This window comes from Canis lupus, chromosome 12 (genome assembly GCF_003254725.2).
Source record: "Canis lupus dingo isolate Sandy chromosome 12, ASM325472v2, whole genome shotgun sequence".
NCBI lineage: Eukaryota > Metazoa > Chordata > Mammalia > Carnivora > Canidae > Canis > Canis lupus.
Window position 1 is genome coordinate 57,633,086 of NC_064254.1, and position 15,598 is coordinate 57,648,683.

Here is a 15,598-nt window from a genome sequence, read left to right on the forward strand (position 1 = left end):
GATTGAAATTACTTTTTCTCACAGTTGCCAGAGGATTTCTTAAAATTCAAGGCAAGCAACTTGGGTTCCTGTCATATTCAACAGTCTACTCACAGTTGTTCGAACACTTTAGAAACACATATTCTTTCAAATAACCCTACAAATCACCCTGAAATTCTTCTTCTGAATCTGGGAGATTAAATGTCCTCATGGTGATCATATTGAACCCTCCTAAACTGAGCACAAATGCCTGTAATCCCTCTAAAGGCAGAGCCTGCTTTCCAACCAATATATCTGTGAGTGCCCTTCAAGGATCAGTGTTCAGCATTCTTATGTATCAGCCCATACACCTATTTCTAGAGTGTTGATGGGGTTCCTTCAACATGACAAGTGCTTTCTCAACTAATCTGTAAAGATTACTACCATATAACAAAGATCATCCTATATGTAACTACTAGTGAATTATCCGTCTATGGCAGATCTTGCCATTGGCCCAGGTTTATTTCAAACCAGTTCAATGAGAAAATCGTGAACCAGTACACATCCAACTCTGCCAAGAACAAGAATGGAATCTGTCCTACTTATGTTGTCTCTAAAAGCAGATGGGGAAGTGAAACACATGCCCTCTGGTATCTTTTACTTTTTGTCTTTCCATATTTGTTTCCTGGCCTGATATCCTAGCAGGTGTTCTGCCCATGACCTCCAAAAGAGTGACTGGGCCTCTCTTGCTTTACTTCCATTAGCCTTCAATATCTACATGGTCTCTGCTTCGATCTAACATTAGAACCCTTTCACTCTGGTTCCCCCAATATTGGGTTCTCTAGTCCATATCACACCTTTATGGATCATTCACAACCTATTGCTTTATTTGAACTACCTTTACTGTATCATATTTGGACTAGCCTTAAAAGTAGATTATCCCTCCCACCATTCTACCTGCCAAGCAGTAGCAATTTGTTTTGTCTCTTACAATCTCACTAACCAAAGATCTTCTCTACCCCTAGCATAGAGCCAGGCCGTTTTTGTCAGTTTTCTGCTGTGTTTATCATTGTAAGCCAAAAGCTCTCACTTGATGCCATCATTCTGATTCATCCATTTCCTCAAAGCTCCTTCATCAAATAATATATAGTTTACCTTGAGATTATTTCTACCAAACTTCTGCCTTTCTTCCAATCAGAGGAAACCATCATAGCAATTAAGGATGAGATGCAGGGAAAGCTTTGAGAAGTCAATGCATTTTATGGCCCTAACTCCGAGATCCCTATGGCAACCCCTACTGACTGGCTGGTGCAACATCTATACCCAATTTCTTACTCTAGTCCTTTCCAGTATAGAACATGGAATGATTAACTATGACCTTTCCTTTTGGTTTCCTGATAAGAGAGGCAAAAATATAGCTAGCCTTGACCTATCCACTCATCTTTTTGCTTTGAAGGTGAGTGCAATACCTGATGCTGGAGCAGTCATTTTGTGACTATGAGGCAACAAGCATAATGGAAAGCTTGCCCTGATGTTATTAAGCTGCTAAGCCAACTCTAGCAGCTGCCTGACTGTCTGACCCTTTGTTACATGAGCCACTATAAACTGGGTTTTCTGTCACACACAGACAAAAGCATTCTTACTTAACATAGCAGGACCACCAAATGTCCTTCCAGAGCAACCCAAGCAACCCAAGTGTCCATCACTAGCAACTCAAGTGTCCATCAATAGATAATGGATAAAGAAGATGTGGTGTGTGTATGTGTGTGTGTGTGTGATGGCATATTATTCAGCCATACAAAGGAATGAAATCTTGCCATTTGTACAACATGGATGCACCTACAGGATATAATGCTAAATGAAGCAAGTCATTGACAGAAAGACAAATACCATGTGATTTCACTCATATGTGGAATTTAAGGAACAGAACAAATGAACAACAACAAAAATGAGATAAACAAAAAACAGACTCTTAAATATAGAGAATAAACTGGTGGTTACCAGAGGGGCAGGGGGAGATGGATGAAATAGATAAAGGGGATTAAGAGTACACTTATCATGATGAGCACTGAGTAATGTACTATGTTGTACACCTGAAACTAATATAACATTGAACATTAATTATACTGAAAATAAATAGACTAATTAATTAAAAGAAATTTCTTCATCCTTTTCCCACTTTGAGAAAGAGCCTATATTTAGTAGTCTTTGTTTTTCTGAAGAGTAACTTATCTTTTTTCCTTCAGCACAATGCCACAAAAAATGAATTTTTATATTTTGGATGTTTATGAATATCTATCACAACCTGACATTGTTATATAATTACTATGATTATATTTATTGTTAATAAACACATCAAAATTATTCCAATACATTGATTAATTTTACTGTGCCATAAATATATTTTACTCAATAAAATTAATATCATATTGCATGTTGCTTATATTTTATTGATAATACATCATTATGTTATCACATTACATGTTATACTATTTGTTATCTTTCTTTCTCACAACAGTGAAGACAGTGCCTAGAACAGTGCCTGGCATCAAATAGCCACGTAGTAAATATATGTTGAATAAATAAATGAATCTTACCCCCCCCAAAAAAAAGTCCTTATTTAAAATTAGCCTGTTTCAAGCAAAAATAATTTCAATGAGTGTGTTATTAAGAGGTCAGTTTAAATGAAGAGTTCATCTTGACATCCTACAGAGGCAGCCTTTTAAATGCTGGTAATTGGTTTTAAAAATAAATTACATTATTTTGTTATTTAAATTCCCCAACGGCAATTAGACTTCTGTTTTTAAAATGGGAGTCTGGGAAGATAAGTCACTTTAGTAGACTACTGTCCTGGCCATGGTCCTTCTTAAACACCCTGTCTAGGGCACAGAGTCAAAACACAAGGAGTTCTCTGCAGCCTGAGGGATCAGGAGCAAGATGCTGACCCACACTTTTGCCCAAAGTTAGTTTCCAAACCCCATTCAGAGCTCCTTTTATGACTAACATCATCTCAAAATGTGTACCCTCTCTTTTACTCTAGGCTGCATAATTTAAATAAACCAAATCTTCATGAAAAAGGTATTTAAATACTCTCTGCTGAAAAACAAAAAAGAGAATGTGGTAGCATGGGATCTTTCTCAAGTCAAACAATTAATATTAAAAATTACCAATGTTTCTCTTAAAAGCCCTTCCCACCTCTGGAAAATGAACAAAACATAAATTCTGGCCCATTCTAGAAGTTTTGTACAGCGGGAGAATTATGGCTCCTTCATCAGACAGAAGAATTCTTCACAGCCAATGCTGCATCAGTGACTGGACTCTGCCTGCTAGGTTCACATCAGCTATCATTTTGATCCAAATTTGCCAAATAAGGCACTGCTGACCACATTCCAGAGCCTTGGGGGCTTCATTCAGGGAACAGAGGAAAAGCAGAGTGCAGCATGACAAGCTCTGAGCTACTCATCTGTCACCCAGAAGGACAAGCCCCCAATGCAGATTCCAGTGTGGAACTCTGCTCAGTGGACTTAAAAGCCAGTGTCCAGCCAACTCAATCTGAAAAGCAGAAAGGTGTTCCCTAGGGCTTGAAGGCCTGGAATTTATCATCTATTCCTGCAGAACAAATTACAACAAACTTAGCAACTCAAAACACCGCTCATTTATTATCTCATAGTTTTGGTGAGTGGGAAATTTCGGCACAGCTTAGTTGGGTTTCCTACTTCAGTGTCTCCTGGGAGGCTGAGGATCAAGGTGTTTGCCAGAGTTGGAGTCCTATCTGAAGGCTTGACTGGGGAAGGGTCTGCTTCCAAGTGCACCCGGTTGTTGGCAAGATTTAGTATGTTCTGGGCTGTCAGACTGAGGGCCTCGGTTCCTTTATTAGCCAGAAGCCACCTTCAATTCTTTGCCATATGGTTTTTCCATAAGGCAATTTACAATATGGAAAGTTGCTTCATCAGAGACAGCAAGGGAGAGTACCTCAAGCTATGTATCTCCTTTTCGGCTTCAATTTTCATCTTCTTTGCCCCCACATCCAGTCAGACATTATATACTACCTATTGTAACAATAAAGTGTCTCTCAAATCTGTCTCCTCTTCATTCCAAGTACTAAGATTCAAGCACTCTTCTTCTCTCTACAGAACTGTTTCAATTGCTTTCTAATCGGTCTCTCTGGCCCAGTGCTGTGCTAGTAAAGGTTTAACAACTGACTCTCCAGGGGGTGAATAAAACACTGATTTGTGGAATCTGCAGATTTCCATGGTATAAATACTCCCACCCTGACTCATTTCAAGCTACTCAAGAGACATCACTGATGGCAGCGTGGGAAGAGATGCTCAGTAGCATATCACTCTGTTTTCAACATACAGATTCAGTAGATGTAAACAACCCCAAGAGCATGAATGATAGTAAAGTCTAGTAAAATAATTGCTAAGCTTTACATATTTATTGTTTATGTTTTTAATACAGTTTAATTGTAACTCTATATCATTTAATAGGTAATAACAACGGCATTCCAAACCTATTCAGAAAATTTCTAAGAACCTAATAATTGGCTCTCACAACATATCAATGTACCCACTCCAGCACACCACAGCTCTGTGCTTGGTGTCTGCACTCAAGTCATCCCTCAAAGCACAGTAGACAGACATTTCAACACAAATTTGATCATGTCAATGATCAATACTATTGATCATTGATACTACAATACCCCAATACTATTCCTGTTCTTTTTGGTGGCTTCTCATGGTCTGACCACAACTGTGGCTCTGACCACAGGTCATATGCTGACCACACCAATGGCTCCAACTGCATTTTAGTTCAAATAATAACAATAACAGAAATAGAATCTAACAGCTATTGACCTTTACTCTCTGCTAAGTACTCAGTATACATACACTATATAATTTAATCTGTGCAAAAATCATACAAGCTAGCTACTCTTAATGTCCCCATTTTACAGATGAAAAAAGTAAAGAATGTTTTCAGTGATGTATAAAAGTAGTAATAGAGTTTATCTAATGATAAACCCCAGATTCTTAGGACTAAGATCGTCTCATCAACAGTCCAACACTCACCATATGCACTATGGCCTTCTCATCTCCTTCCCATTGCTCACGTTTTTTTTTTTTCCTCTATCTAGAATGCCATTTCACCACTGACCCCAGGAACACATCACTCTGCCCTTATCTACCAAGGAGCTACTATTTTATGTACTTACTCCAATGGCACTTTAAACTGAGAGGTAAGTAAAACCAAGAGATTCAAGCATATAGAGCCAATGATAAAATTCAAGTAACACTGGGATCAGTGCTGATTGGGGACAGTATAACTTTACCAGTGAGGTAAGAATCTTATTTTATCCAAGTGCCAAGGCATAAAGGAAATAGCTAAGATGTCTTTGGATTGAAACAGTCCAAATGTGTTTAGTTAAAATGGGATCTAGCTAACTGCCATTTCTTAAGCTACCATTAAATTAGCTAATTAAAGAGACCAAAACAGAAAGAGGGAGGAGAAAGAGAGAGGAAAAAAGAGAGCGAGAACTCATGATATCATCCAAAGATAAAAACTTAAGCTGTAGATAGCTTATGATCAGGATTCGTGTGGCATGGAGAAGTCTAGAGATGTCTAGGATACTATTCCCCAATCCCACTCCACCCAAATCTTTTCTTCCATTCTGAGATAGCAAATTCCAGAAAACAAGGCAGGAGTTCGAGAGAAAAAAGAGTAGAGACTCTGTTCATACTGGGAAGCTTATTCCATATATGTAAATGAGGTGGGTTGGGCCACAATAGAAAGAATTCTGAGTGAGGTGATGTGAAAGAGTTTAGTTTTTTTTGTTTATTCCCTCTCTTCAGTTGATCAAGGAACACAGGAGTCTCAGAGTGCAAAAATGATTTCATTATGGTACATTAGAGCTGCCCAAGATAAGAACTTGGAGAAACTGGGAACTAGGCTAGAAGAGAAGCATATCAACTTTCCCCACAGGTACAACTTTAAAAAGGCTGTTAGCAGTGCACATGTGAATAACAAATATGCGTCTGTTAATAAGCAGAGGCTGGATTAATCTCTCCTCATCGAAGTATAGCAAGAAGAAAAAATAAGTGATCAACAATTAGATCTACTCTACAAATTATAAGTTTACCAATGGAAGACTAGAGCAATTTGGTTAGAAGCAATAAACAACAAATATATATATATATATTTTTAAGTAGGCTCCATCACAACACAAGGCTCAAACTCATGACCCTGAGAACAAGATCTGAGCTGAGATCAAGAGTCTGACACTTAACCTACCGAGCCATCCAGGCGCCCCAACAAAAACATAATTTTTTAAAATCTGAGCTAAAAAAACCTAGAATGTACAAATTTAAAAAGGATCAAAATGTATTATTCAAAATAAAAGACCACATCTCAACACATCCTGGCAATCCTTTAAAGTACAAGCAAGGGACAAGGAAAATGTATCCCTTAAAAAGGAAGATACAGAATATCTCTAGCATGAGACCATTTATACAAATAAGAAAAATACATACACATTCATAGCAATACTGTATATTATTCATGGATATATAAATATGTATGGACAATTTTAAAGAAAAGGCCTGAAAATTACATTTCAAAATCTTAATAGCAGCTGTCCTTGAGTGGCTGTGGAGGGGGCTAGTGAATGGGCTGGGAAGTGGGGTGCTGGTTAAAGGATGCCTTGGCTATATCTGTGATGTTTTATTAGGAAGAAGGAGGAGGGAGGAGAGACAGAAAAGAGTTGAAGCAAGTGAGACAGAATATAAATAGTTCGTTCTGGGTATTGAGAGCATTAAAGTTTGTTTCATTCTTTATACTTTTCAGTATCTTTTAAACTTCTCTAAATAGAAGGAGAGGGAGAAGAAATCCTACAAGAAACCAAATTGGGAAGGGGGAATTCCTACAAAGAAAAAATAAAATCCATCTGAGCTCAGATGTCTCCTCCATACACTAAATCCAAAAAAGAGTTTTGACAAAAACAGAAACAAAAAACTCTAAAATTATATACCCAGCCAACTTGTCACTCAAGTGTTAAGAGAATAGAAAAATATCCTCAGGCATACTGGGCCCAGAAACATACCAAACTCTTCTACTTCTTGAAAAAATAGTTGAGTATCTACTCTAGTCAAATGGATGATAAATCAGAATAAAAAGCTGGGAGCTGTGGTATAAAAATATTATCAGTAAGTATTAGAAACATTCACAGGCAAACACAATACATAGATATAGATACAAAATCAAATACATATTTCTAAAAAATTTCTTTAAAGGGGAGATATGAAAAGTAAAAAAAATAATGATGTAACAACAGTCATCTGGATCTCCAAAGTCAGTGGGAAGAAACAAGAGTGTGGGAAGTAGCACAGATTGGAGATATAGTAACATCGTGCTAGAGAGCCCATCTTACATGGTATAGGAGCAAGCCAAAAGGTACTGAATCCTTTGATCCTGAATGAAATGCGAACTGAAGAAAGTTTTTATGAAAACAAAGAGTTACGCAATATGAAATTTCAGGCAGAATGTAAGCCGTGCACATCACTGAAGAAGAGGGGACAAACAAGATAACCCCCTTGCAGCAAAATCCTGAAAACAAATTAATAATAATAATGACTTAAAAGCCAAAAGCACAAACCAAGATGATACAAGCAAGGACAAACATATTAGTAATCAGGGACATAAAAATTAAAATAATGAAATATCAACTTCCATGGTCAAATTGGCCAATTTAAGAGGTTATTAATATCCGAAATGGACAAGTGTGTGAGGAAGTAGGCACTCAGAACTGATGGAAGGAATATCAATTGGAAGAGACTCAATGAAGATTAAATTGTCAGTATATATCAAAGGTTGAAGTGAGCACATATACCATAGAAATGATACATCGTGATAATAATATAGAAGTCAAATGCCTAGTGGCAATGATACATATGTATACTTTTTATGGCAGCATTGTTTATGGTGGCATTAAAAAAATGGAGCTAACCTAAATGGCCATCAGTAGCATGATGGGAAATAAGTTATGTTATAACCATTTAGCCCACTAATACCCAACAATTAAAACAATGGGATAGACCTATATAATATGACATGGAAAAATCGCTAAGACATTATCAATAAGTTAGGGGGACAATGTAAAGAAGAGTATTATAAGATGCACCCATTTTTATTTTGGTCCTAACTCTGTGTTAGCATATATTTATGTTTATGTAAATATATAGAAAAATGTCTGGAGAAGTACGGATAAAACTTTTAATAATACCTCTGAGAAGGAGGTAGTTTTTCCCTTCATATTCTATACACTCTCTATACAGTTTGCATTTTTATGCAGCAAATGTATCTCTTGAGTAATTGTTTTTGTTCTGTTTTGTTTTCTTACTAGGACTTACTCAAATGTCAACTTTGTAATCTTCCCCTGATTTCCTTTGCCTTTCCTCCATGGTTTAAATGCATGCTACACTAATCTGCACATTCACATGTGTACTGTTATTTAGTAAATAATGGGAAACATATGTCTTCTCCCACATAGAGGGCTCCCGATCTTACTTGTCTCTGAATTCCCTGCACCCAGCACAATGTCTAGCACAGAGAGGGCTCTCCTTTTTTAATCAAATGAATGGATTAACCAATCAGTCAAACAACATAAGAGTGGGACAGTTAAGCTTTCCAAGCTCCATGGCTAGGTGATCTGCACCATATCTGATTTCATGACGTGTAGTTTATCAAGGTAAGCTCAGAACTCTTCTTAAAGAAGTAGTATAGTAGTTAAGAACCAGGATTCAAAGCCCAGCGCCTCCACTTACCAGCTGGTGACCCTGGACACATCACTTACCTGTCCATAATTTACTTTCCTCTTCTGTGAGATGGGACTAGCAACAGTTCCTTCCTTATTAAGCCATTGTAAACATAAATGACTTAACACGTGTGTTAATTATTACTGTAACTGTTAATAACAGAAGACATCTCTAAATAACAGCAGGGAAGAAAATAAAAATGATTAACAAATTCTTCGAGGCATTGGCATTAACAGATGCCATCCCATGGGGTACAAGAGAAAGAACAAACACTCACCATATCTTTATATATGCACCTCACATTAGCACTTCAAAATACTGAGCCAAGGAGCAGCCTCTTGGCTCCACCTGCCTGTCCTCCATTCTGCCCCCACCTTCCCCACCACCACCTCTTAAGCCCCCAACTGAATAGTCCACCCTTCCCAGTCCTGGGGTTGATCCTACACCAAATCATGGGGGAAATTCAATAAGCCCTTGGCCAATTCTGCAATCGTGAAATTTCGAAATCCTGAGGGGAGAAATGTAGGCTCCTCTCTATTATAAAAGATTCATTTTCTAGAGAAGGTACACACATTTAAAGGAAACATTTAATCGCTATCTCAAAGTCAATCTTCGAGAATGAGGGTGATTCAGGGAAGTGAGAGATATGGGGTCATTTTTTACAAATGACTAGAGTAAGGACAGGGAATCATTGTGAGAGCATCATGGCATGTCCCCATGATCCCACACCCACCCCCTGAATCATTTCCAGATTCCATCTGTGCCCATACCACCCCTCTTGCCCTCTGCAGCCTGAAGAAATTCATGAAACCTAAACGTAGTTCTATGGTAAAGACCGTAAGTTGACCCATCTTGGAATCTCACAGATGCTCAAAAGCAAAATAACAATTCCTTGGATATTTTTTTTAAGATTTTATTTATTTATTCATGAGAGACAGAGGGGTGGGGGGGGCAGAGACACAGGTGGAGGGAGAAGCAGGCTCCATGCAAGGAGCCCGATGTGGCTTGCACACAAGGCTTGCACATCCAGTGACTCCAGGATCACGCCCTGGGCTGAAGGCGGCGCTAAACCTCTGAGACACCCTGGGCTGCCCCAATTCCTTGGATTTCTAAAGCGGCTGAAGCAGGCTATGATCCTTAAGGGCCAGGGCAGAGAAGGAGAGCTGAGACAGGACCAAGCAGAAGGGACGCAGCTACAGGTGTCCCTGTGGATGGAGAAGGCTGGGTGCTGCCCCCTGGCAGGTGGACAGAGGCCTGGCCACTCTGAGGGACACAGGCTGCCCCCATCAGAAGAGTCACTCCTGGCTCAGAAGAAAACTTTACAATCTATGGGCAGAGGAGCAGGGAGCCATTCTTGTAGGGTGTGGGCAGCCCCATTTCTGAGCTGAGTCTCAGGCCAGAGAGACAGCTGCAGGTGGGATTCATTTCCTAGGGCCCCTTGCGCATCTCCTGAGGAAATCAGGCTGAAGAAATCATTTTGAAAGTCTATTCTATATGTCATAGAGATGCTCCTCACAGGTCTGAACTAATGGGGGTCTCCACCCAACCTGCCAGAAGCCACATTTCTAAGGGGGACAAATTTATAATATCCTTCCCTTTACCTGGTTTCTGGTAAGATTTTGATCACAAGACTGAGGCAAAATCGGAGGCCATAGGACAGGTGCCAGCAACAGCTCCTGGGGGAGAAATGGACCAACCACCTGGCCCCTACAATTGCCAGCAGGGGCTTTAGGTCCAGATCATGATTTCTGGTGACATAATTTGACCATCTGAATCCATTATAATAAGGGATCTTGTTTTATACAATTTAAGTAGAATCTCATGGAGAGAAACAGGACTGAGCAACAGAGGGGGGAGGAGGAGGCACAGGGACCACAGGACCCTCGGTGAATGCGTCTCAGGCGCTGGGAAGCTGACAACCCATGTGAGTGTGTGTGACCATGAAAACTTTGAATTAGCTGCCAGACCGAGTAAGTGCCCTAAAACCAAGATACATTTTAAAATGCTTTTATTCCGAATATTTATTCATAGGTCAAGCCTCATTTTTCATTCCATTAATGCATTCATATTGCACCTGTTTTCTTCTCCCCTAGGTGTTTTACATATCCAAATGAACAAATACTGATTCACTCCAGGTTCTTTGGCTGTCTCCTAACTCTCGGCCTCTGACACTCCCTTTCCCTCCCTCCCATGCCGCCCTGACTCCTATGCATCCTGCTCTCTTGGTCCTTCTCAATCTCTGATCCGTGGTCCCACTCTCCCCACCCTCAGCCTCACCCACGTGTCTCCTTTTGTTTACCCCGAAAGATGCTCGGACTGGAAGTAATTTTTCTTTGATTTATAATCCAAGCACAAGAAAAGCTTTATTAATTCAGTGTCAGCCCCTGGTTCTAGAGAGAAAGCAGTGAAAAGAGTTTGTTAATCCCAAGTGTGGTTTTTATATCAAGATTCTTTAAACAACCTTATGTCATTGAACCAGACTCAACTGAGCAGCCTTACTGGTTAAAATAAAATAAAATAAAATAAAATCTTCCCTCGTATTTAGTGTAACAAGTTAATCGCCAGGTAAATTCCACTGAACAAGGGATCAGAGGGACAGGAGGACAATCTTCCCTTTTAAAAGGCTACAGCTGGAAACCTCATATGAATCAGCTCCACCGAAAGCTTCTCTACTACCCTGGAAAAGCAACCCAAGATCTGTCTCTAAATTATTGGATAGCAATTATTTTTATAAACTTTTGATTTTAAGTGCACACCTAGGGAGTTTTTAAAAACTGAACACCCTGTGTTCCTAGAACCCAGATCAAGATATAAGATGTTACTGATATTCCAGAAGCCTCCTGCATAGCTCCTTTCAGTCATGAACTCAGTCGCATATAATTCTGACTTTTATCACCATAGGTGAACTTTGCCTGGTTTCAAACTTTATATAAATGGAGCCATTCCATATGCACTCTTTATTGTCTGGCTTCTTTTGCTGAGGTACTTATGTCCGTGAGATGATTCCACATTGTAGTAGGTATCACTCATTCATTCTTTTTCATTGAGGTACAGTCAGTATTCCATTATGTGGACATACTATATTTATCTATTCCACTGATGATGGCCATCTGGGTATTTCTAGTTTTGGTGATTATGAATAATGCTGCTATAAACATTCTTGTATACATCTTTGGGTACATACATTTATGAATTCCTATTGCATTTATACCTAGGAGTGAAATGGTTGCATCATAGGGTGGGTATATGTGTAACTTTAGAAGATACTGATAGTTTTCCAAACTCACTTTACCTAATTTACACTCCCACCAGCAATATATAAGGGAGTCCTAGTCTTCCACATTCTCTACAACACTTAATATTGCGAATTAGTAAAATCTTAAGCATGGATGGTGATAGCTCATATGGTATTAATTTGCATTTCTCTATTGACTGTCAATGTTGAGCATCTTTCTATATGCTTATTAGCTGTTGGAAAGTGCTGGTGTGAGCCTTTTGTCCACTTTCCATGGGATTTTTTCCTGTTTTTAGTGATTTGTAGGATTTTTTTTTATACATTCTAGATGCTTCTCCTTAGCCTGGTATTTGTGATGTAACGATCCTTCTCTGTTGTTTGCCATTTCACTCTCCTTAATGGTATGAAGAGATTCTTGATTTTGATGAAGTAGATTTATCAAAGTTTCATTTTATGGTTAGTTTTTGTGTGTGTGTCCTATTTAAGAAATCTTTGCATATTCCCAGGTCTTAAATACATTCTCCAATGTTATCTTCTAGAATATTTTATTTTGTATTAAGGTTTATGATCCACGAAGAATTGGTTTTTGTGCATGGTCTGTGATAGGGGACAAAGTCCATTTTTTTCTATATTTATCCATTTGTTGAAGAAAGGAACATAGCCTTTGACGCTATACTACTGTGGCACCTTTGTCATAAGTCAGGTGGCCAGGAAAATATGTAGGTCTGTTTCTGAACTTTTTATTCTATTCCTTTAGTCAATTTCTCTATCCTTAAGCCAACAACAACAAAAGTCAAGTCCTGTGGCTTTATAAGAAATCTTGATATCTGAGATCTACATCCTCCAACTTTGTTCTTCGAGATTGTCTTCACTATTCCCAACTCTATGCATTTACGTATAAATTTTAGAACATGTCCATTTCCATTAAAAAACAGCTGGAATTTTTATTAAGATGGCATTACATCTGTAGATCAGTTCGGCATCTTTTCAATATTGAGCCTTTCAATCCCTTATCATGTTTATAGACCTCCTTTTAGGTCTTTAATTTCTGGCAATAATATTCCATAGTTTTCTGTATGGAGGTCTTGCATTTATTACATTTTTCCTGACTACTTAATACTTCTGATGCTAGTACAAGTGGCATATTTTTGAAAATGTATTTTAGAATTGGTGTGGTTGATATAATTACAATTGATTTATATATATGGACTTTGCTGTCTACAGCGACCTTGCGAAATTAACTAATTCTAATAGTTCATTTGTAGATTCTTTTGGAACTTCTGCATGCACAATCCTCTCATTTGTGAACAAAAACAATTTTATTTCTTTGTGCATAATACTTCTGTCTTTTGTTTTATTTTCTTGTTTCATCGCACTGGCTAGGAATTCCAGTACAACAATGTATAGAAGATTCTTGCTTTGTTCCCAATATCAAGGGAAATATTTTCATTATTTAACCATTAAGAGTAATGTTCACGGTTGATTTGAGGTTTGCATCTTTTTTAAAAATATTTTTTATAATTAAGAAAGTTATTTTTATTCCTAACTTACTAAGGATGTTTTCATAAGTTGGTATTAAATTTTATCAAATGTAGTTTCTTTATTGAATTGATCCTTTTTTTTCCTCCTCACTCTAAAATTTCTACTTAATTCCATTATAATCAGAGAACATACTCCTTATGATGGAGTTTTGTTTTTGGTTTGTTTGTTTTTTTAATTTGCTTTGTGGTCCAGCATATACACTATTTTGGTAAATATTCCACATTCACTTGAAGAGAAAGTATATATTTTCAGGGGTCAGTACTGTCGTCCTTTATATGCAGTTAGGGAAATTTTTCAGGTTATGTTATTCACACTTTCTATATGCTTATAATTTTTGTTGTCTGGAAACAAGGGACAAAAAAATAATTACAAAATCGCCAAATGTTTGGAAATTAAGCAATATAGTATTAATTAACCCATAATGTTTGGCTCAGCCTAGCCCAATGAATACACTTGCTACAAGGTTTCTAGTTAGACTCTATGCCCTGCCCTACAATTAGCAAATGCCCCATGTGGAGAGCGGATGGTAAATACAGGGCTCACCTCAATGCATATTCCTTCTCTTTGGGATTTTGACCGCCAGGTCCCGACTGCCTTGATTTCCCTTTTTGCCTTCAAACAAGTGTTTTATAGTAGCCTTTATCAAGGTTAGTCTGATACTAGCTACTGGATCTTAATCTAAAGCAGGATTGGTAATTACTTTTTAATAGGCTACAAGGAATACAAAGAACTAATTGGATTCATTAAATTATTTGGTTAATTAGACTAATAACTACCCTGAATTTCCATAGCACCATTCTTCTAAGGATTTCAAAGCATTTCTACACATTGAGAAAGGACTATTTCTAGTACTCTCCAGCTCTGATTTATAAATTTAAAATTAAAGTAATGGAATAAAATAACTTAAGTTCCTAGGTATGTAGGTATCCAGAGAAATTAGATAAAAACAGGTATAAAACATGCTGATTGTCAGAATCATTGAAGTGGTTTTAAATCCCAGGAAATAGACTCCCCATAAGTACAACATAGTTCATATTAAGAATGTCACTCCCTGGGGCACCTGAACAGCTCAGCCAGTTAAGCGTCCTCATTTGGCTCAGGCCATGATCAGAAGACTTTGGGATCGAGTTCTGCATGGGGCTCCCTGCTTCTCCCTCTCTCTCTGCCCCTTGCCCCTGCATGTGCTCTCTCTCACTCTCTTTTTCAAATAAATAAATAAAATCTTTAAAAAAAAAAAAGAGAGAGAGAGAGAGAGAGAATGTGGGATGCCTGGGTGCCTCAGCAGTTGAGCATCTGCCTTTGGCTCAGGTTGTAATCCCAGCGTCCGGGATCGAGTCCCACATCAGGCTCCTTGCAGGGCCTGCTTCTCCCTCTGTCTGTCTCTGCCTCTGTGTGTGTGTGTGTGTGTGTCTTTTATGAATAAACAAATAAAATCTTTAAAAAAATAATGTCACTCCCCACAACCTCTGCCCTATAGCATGTATTAAGGGCTGGTTTGGATGCTTCATCAAACTGAGTAAATAAATTGGTATCAAGGCTACTAAAATTATATTTCAAAGACATAATTACAGTAAAATAATTTTCTATAAGACTAATGGAACAACAAACACTAAAGTTTAATTCAGTATTCGGTTTCTCGTGTAAGTGGAACCATAACAGTATTACAAACCATTTTCTGTTTTTTCTTTCAGGTTTACTGTAGCAATAGCCTTTGCAGTAGTATTTTGTTCTACACAGTTGGAGTTTTTTTTCTGTCTTCTCTCCAGAATTGGTATTAAAACTGGATTTCTTACAAATTCTTCCCAGAGAAGCATATTCAGCTTATAAAAGAAATCCAAAGATTAGGAGGAAGAACTGAATGAGGAGACAAGTTACTAAATTAGCAAATAAGAGCCTGTAGACCTGAATTCTAAATCATAGTAAATAGTTACAAATGAAACATGAGGCACCCAATAGACACCCAATAAATATTTGATGATATTGATTTCTTGCATCCTACAATGAGTTTTTAGTGGGGCTTTGATAGTAATTGGGTACCTCATCTTAATACCTTGAC